At 39.9% G+C, this 6485-nt stretch overlaps 1 non-coding gene across 1 annotated transcript; it reads right to left on the bottom strand.

Moving 5' to 3' along the window:
• Positions 1–6073: 6073 nt before the first annotated feature.
• Positions 6074–6147, bottom strand: Trnas-cga. Its single transcript has one exon. It is a non-coding gene; the product is annotated as a tRNA-Ser (tRNA).
• Between the last annotated feature and the right edge of the window lie 338 nt (positions 6148–6485).

The following is a 6485-nucleotide window of genomic DNA, read 5'->3' as shown; positions in this document are numbered from 1 at the left end:
AAGATTTTAAGGGGATTCGGTGCACGAAAAGTAGTACAGAAGAAACACCGAAGACAACTTGGGATTCCGACAGTCGTCACTCCGCCCGTTAACACAGAACGTTAACGTCCCTTGGGAATATACAACATTATGTCTTTTATACTGCATTTTCCTTTTTCTGATCGTGTTATAGTATCTACTAAAAGTAAGGCTTTAGGGTGTATCAAAGATTGTACTCGGTAAGGTCCTTCATACATTAGGAAAAATTTAGATGTCTCCCTCTTCAGGGCAGAGCTTCGAAGATGCTGTTTTACTAGAACCATGTCATGACCTTGTATTGAGATTCGATAGCTTTCTCATTATGTCTACTTACTCTATGTTGTGCCCTTTCAACCAAGTTCTTGGAAACTATTGTCCGACTAAGTTTGTAATCCACAGTAGGTTGATGTGGCTAAGTAAAACATTTAATAAGAGTTTCTCCCACAAAGGGTTTGCCTATTACTCCCCAAGGTGATAATCCAGTGGATAAATGTAGTAATTCATTTAAAATAAGCTCAAAGTCTGTATCTTTCGATGCCATGACGTATGTTTTTCATGGTAATAGGTGCGGCATAATTTCCCAATTTCTTTCATAACCCTTCACACGGATTGGAAGACGGATTATAGTTGGAGATTAATACTTGACAAACGTCTTCCCACGCTAAAAATTCTTTAAATTCATTACTGAAAAGCTGTGGACCATTATCTGTAATAAATCGTTTTGGTTTGCCTACTTCGAGAAAGTATTGTTGCAGACAGTGAATCACGGTTGGTGTATTTGCTTTCTTAATAGGATACAACTTAACATACTTCGACCAACACTCTCTGAGGACAAAAATGTACGATACTCCTCCTCCTCCTTTCGGAATTGGTCCGAAGAAATCCGCTGCTGTAAGGTCGTGTAATGCCTTAGGAATGATTGGATACATTTTGTACTTAACACGAGTGTTACTCTCTTTTACCTTCTGACAGGTTTCACAAGCTCTAATTAAATATGCTACTTCTTGTCCTAGTTTCTTAAAATAATACAACTTATTCAGATGAGCGATACATTTCTTTACTTCGAAGTGTCCATATTCAGTATGAACATACCACACAATCTCGTCCTCCATCAACTACGGGATGCAGCCGCGCGGGGTAACCGCACGGATTAAGGCATCTTGCCACGGTCCGCGCGGCTACCCCCCGTCGGAGGTACGCTGGCCAGAGTCACCGAGCGGTTCTAGGCGCTTCAGTCTGGAACCGCGTGACCGCTACGGTCGCAGGTTAGAATCCTGCCTCGGGCATGGATGTGTGTGATGTCTTAGGTTAGTTAGGCTAAAGTAGTTCTAAGTTCTAGGGGACTGATGACCTCAGATGTTAAGTCCCATAGTGCTCAGAGCCATTTGAAACAATTTTGAACCGTCGGAGGTTCGAGTCCTCCCTCGGGCATGGATGTGTGTGTGTGTTGTTCTTAGCGTAAGTTAGTTTAAGTTAGATTGAGTAGTGCGTAAGCTTAGAGACCGATGACCTCAGCAGTTTGGTCCCATAAGACCTTACCACAAATTTGCAATTCTATTTGCAACTTCAGGATGCATAAACGCCACCGTCGAGATGTTATACTCCCTCTCCAAAATAAATTATGCCCTGTAATTTTCCACCTCCCTGCTTGATTAAGAGGTAAGGAATTCTTGTTACACATAGCATATATTTCTGTAAATTAGGGATCATAATAGATGTTTTCGTTTATTCTTTGAGTCATTTATAGCACCATCTTGCGCGGATATTCTACTGTCACAAAATTAATCTCAAAACTTACGCTGGGTCCTTCCGTACATTTTAACTCTTTCATGTCCACAGGCAATCTAGACAAAGCGTCAGGTACAATATTTTCAGAACCTTTTACATACTGTATTTTAATGTCCTATTCCTGTAGGAACAACATCCACCGCATTAATCTACTATTTAATAACTGACTACTCATTAAAAAAGAGAGAGCTAGATGATCCGTATATACATGGATTTCTGTCCCCCATATTAGTGCTTGTAATTTTTGGATACTCTATATTACTGCTAATTGTTCTTTTTCTGTGGCTGTGCAGTTTAATTCATGTTTGTTAAGACTCTGGCTAGCAAAAGCAATAGATCGGTGATTTGTACTTTCCAGACTCAACTCTCCTTGGAAAAGTTCTGCCACCATTGTCGGACACATCTGTTGAAATTTTAAATGGCTCACCCATAACCGGATGGTGTAATATAGGTGATTCTACCAGTGCTCTTTTCACATTTTCAAACGCATCATCGGCCTGTGGGTCCCAAATCCATGGTATTCCCTTCCTTAACAAACATAAAAGTATTGGGTCGTTCAGCTCTTGATTTCGTATATATCGTCTATAGTATCCGGCCATTCGATAAACCCCTTCAATTGTCTTATATTTCAAAGGAGTGATCACTCCTTAATGGCCTTTACACGTTCCGAATCTGGTTTAATTCCCTGAACTCCTACAATATGCCATAAAAACTTAAGCCCTTGCCTCACAAAGTGCGATTTTGACAATTTTACTGTAATACCTTCTTCTTTAAACCATTTCAGGGTTTTACTCAAGATCAGACAATGCTCTTCCCAGGTAGATGAGATTACTAGTATATCATCTACATATACTATTAAATCCTTTAAGAATTCCCTTCCTAGCGCCTCGTCCAGCGCACGTATTAACACGGATACTGACATATTTAGCCCGAATGGCAGTACATTAAAATGATACGATATCACATCAAATAAAAACGCTGGATATTTCTTTGATTCAGGATGTAACCATATTTGCCAATATCCATCAGGCAGGTCCATTGTACTAAAATACTTTGCTTTCTCAAATTTGAACAATAATTCATCGATGTTAATGGGTCTGCCTCGTTCCGTCTCTACAAGCTTATTCAAAGTACGCGCGTCTAGTACTAACTGTACACCTCCTCTAGCCTTTTTTACTACAACTAAGGTTAAAAATGGTTCAAATGGCTCTGAGCACTATGGGACTTAACATCTGAGGTCATCAGTCCCCTAGAACTCAGAACTACTTAAACCTAACTAACCTAAGGATAACACACACACCCATGCCCGAGGCAAGATTCGAACCTGCGACCGTAGCGGTCGCGCGTTTCCAGACTGTAGCGCCCAGAACCGCTCGGCCACTCCGGCCGCCCTACAACTAAGGGGTTATTGGTGATGATAGAGCTACGTTCTATTACGTTATTGTAAATCATCTTGTCAGTTTCATCCTTAACTGTTTCTTTTAGACCTAGCGGTATTTGATACGGTTTACCAAAAAAATGGCGTACTACCTTTGATTTTAAATTTACATACACAATCGCTAATACTACTGGGACGATCGGAAAATACTTCCTCATATTGCATCAGAATTTTATATAAATCTAGTTTTTGTTCACTAGTTAGTATTGACAATTCATTTACTTTGCCCTGGATGTCAACACGATGGTGTGCTTAAACTGTTTCAGATAATAAGTAGGATGCACCTCCCCGTCTGGCTTAAACTTTGTCTGTGTAGTCCAGAATTTACTCCGTATTCTATATCTGTCATTTTTTCACTAGTTAACACTACGTTGGGAAAAGTCACTCTATTATCTACTTTGTCCTGCATAGGTTTAAATTCTTTCCATAAATTATCTACGGATCTCTTAGTATCCTTAGGTTCCGAAGCTAAATTATGAGAAACGTTGTCGGAGGTTACCCTCGCGGCAACTTTTCTGTCTATTATCTCTTCTACCTGTTCCTTCAGATTACTGATATTTATTATGTCTGAAGTGGCTAGTTCCTCTTTAAAATTTCTTTCCACTTTTTCAACTCGCGTGTTACGCCTGCAGTTTGCGATTGGACTATAAGAATTAGTTTGTCCTGCTTATCAACATTTTCCTTTGAAGTGTGTAATCTTTGTTTTACAGCATCAACTGTAACATTACATACGCTTTGAACTGATCCTAACTTCTCACCAAGTTCAGTTTCTACATTATTATATTTGTCTTCAATATCAAATTCTAACTTTACGGTAAACTTCTGAAATTGGTTATTCTGCTTTTGGCTAAGGTCAGTAAACAATTGATTCATCTGGATAGTCAAGGAATTACTTAATTCATTTTTTAAATCTAATTGCAAACTCACCACTCTATCGTTTAAGGCCTCGAATATAGAGCTTAAAACCTCACACTGTGCTTCCACTTTTCACTTTTTTTGGTCATCTAATTTAGCATTGAACTGAGTATTCACTGAGTCTAAGTTGCGACTTAAAGTAGTAATTTGGGCATTTAACTGTGTTATTTGGTTATCTAATTTAAGACTTAGTGCTTTAATTAAATTTGTTACCTCAGTCCAGTCTGACATTTCCTTATTCACCGTCGTAGCCGTGGCTGGTTCTGAAGTTTCCACAGTTTTTTTAGTACTATACATATTTTTTATACTTTTAGATCGTGTCATCATTAAAAAATCTCATTTCGAAATATACTAGCTACAGTACTGTAGTCTTTGAATAGTTTCCTTACCTTTCTATTCGAACAAATATTGTCTCTCGCTCACACGGCGTAGATATTTTGGCTGCTTTGGTGAGCAGGTGTGGAATCAGCACCGGTGAACAGCCCGGGCTCCGGCGTCGACTACGACGTGTGTGAGATCTGTGTACTCTCCACGCCAAATCTTCTTAGTCGAGGTATTCTCGGCGTAACTCTCCTTAGTCTAAAGGTTGAGGTCTTCTCTCTGTTCTTTTGACGCTACTACTTTCATACGTCTTTTACTGTGTTGCATTCTCAGCTTTCTTCCATTTAGTTTCTTGGGCTCAGTCCAATTAGTCGAAACAGTTCTTGTATCTTGTTATGCCTGGTTGCTACGGCAACTCAAAATATCTTCTTCCCTTTTCCGTCTTAAAATTCCCGTTTTCTTCGGGTCCTGTCACTTATGTCGCCACGGTCTAACGTTCTGACGACACGAGAAGCGCTGAGAAAATGGATTGCATTAAAAATACACAACTCCCTCTCATCAGCTGGCTTACTTGATGCGTCTTGCCGATCCTCTTCTCTGGATAACCGGCTACCTCGATCTTCCAAAACTTCTTCTCCGTAGACTCTAGCTGGTTTTAGGAATTTAAGAGACTCTACTTTTGAAATAATTGGTTACTCGCTGAATACTTTCAGTTCAGTCACAATATGTTTTCAACTATCACAAAAAACAACTTTGTCATTTCACGAATAATTCCTCATCGCCATACTTTCAGTACCCTTCTGACTTATTTTTTGGCTAAGATATTAAGACGAGTTTGCGTGTTATATGGTGATTAGGCAGAGTTTCATTCACTCTTCTTATAATTAGGTTTGTTTTAATGAGAATCACGTAAAATTAATTATTATAAAACACCAATATTCATTCTAAGTAAGTGTACCTTATCGAAGAACAAACTTGAGTCTTGGAATATTTTGGTTTTCTTTCTCAAACTATGTGCAAGTGACGATCATAAAGTTTCCGTTACCGGACATTGCTGCGGCGAATACGCAACCAAGGGCGACTCTGATGTGGGTGTACTATATAAGTATCCACATATAGGTATGTGGTTAGTATGGCCTTCGAAAGGAAAATTTTTGATTGCCACTTATATAATTGAGGCAAAATCGTTCCCCTGCATGTTCTGGTGCTGCTAGGTTTGCGTAGCTAACACATGTCAGTACTTTTCACGTTTATTTTGAAAGTAAAAACTACTCGTAAAATTAATCTACGTAAAATACGCTTAGCAACAACTGAATATACCAATATCAGAATGGAAAATGCTCCTATCGTAGCACAATAAAGACGAATACATACGGTGTAACTTTTAAGTTGACAAACCAGAATGACTCCTAAAATAAGCTTCACCCGAAGAAACGTGTAGAATCCAAAGTTGATTACTTTCTATGGGGACATCTGCTGGTGCTAAAATTAGCACTTTAAAATTTCAAATGGTAGCCCCCATTCGTTATTGCAGAATCAGATTCTACATAAAAACCACGTACATTTTGAAACTTCCTGGCAGATTAAAACTGTGTGCCCGACCGAGACTCGAACTCGGGACCTTTGCCTTTCGCGGGCAAGTGCTCTACCAACTGAGCTACCGAACACGACTCACGCACGTTACTCACAGCTTTACTTCTGCCGGTACCTCGTCTCCTACCTTCCAAACTTTACAGAAGCTCTCCTGCTGTGGCTAAGCCATGTCTCCGCAATATCCTTTCTTTCAGGAGTGCTAGTTCTGCAAGGTTCGCAGGAGAGCTTCTGTAAAGTTTGGAAGGTAGGAGACGAGGTACCGGCAGAAGTAAAGCTGTGAGTACCGGGCGTGAGTCGTGCTTCGGTAGCTCAGTTGGTAGAGCACTTGCCCGCGAAAGGCAAAGGTCCCGAGTTCGAGTCTCGGTCGGGCACACAGTTTTCATCTGCCAGGAAGTTTCATATCAGCGCACAC

This window comes from Schistocerca americana, chromosome 3, assembly GCF_021461395.2.
Source record: "Schistocerca americana isolate TAMUIC-IGC-003095 chromosome 3, iqSchAmer2.1, whole genome shotgun sequence".
NCBI classification, from domain to species: Eukaryota; Metazoa; Arthropoda; class Insecta; order Orthoptera; family Acrididae; genus Schistocerca; species Schistocerca americana.
This window is presented reverse-complemented; position numbering and strand designations above follow the sequence as displayed.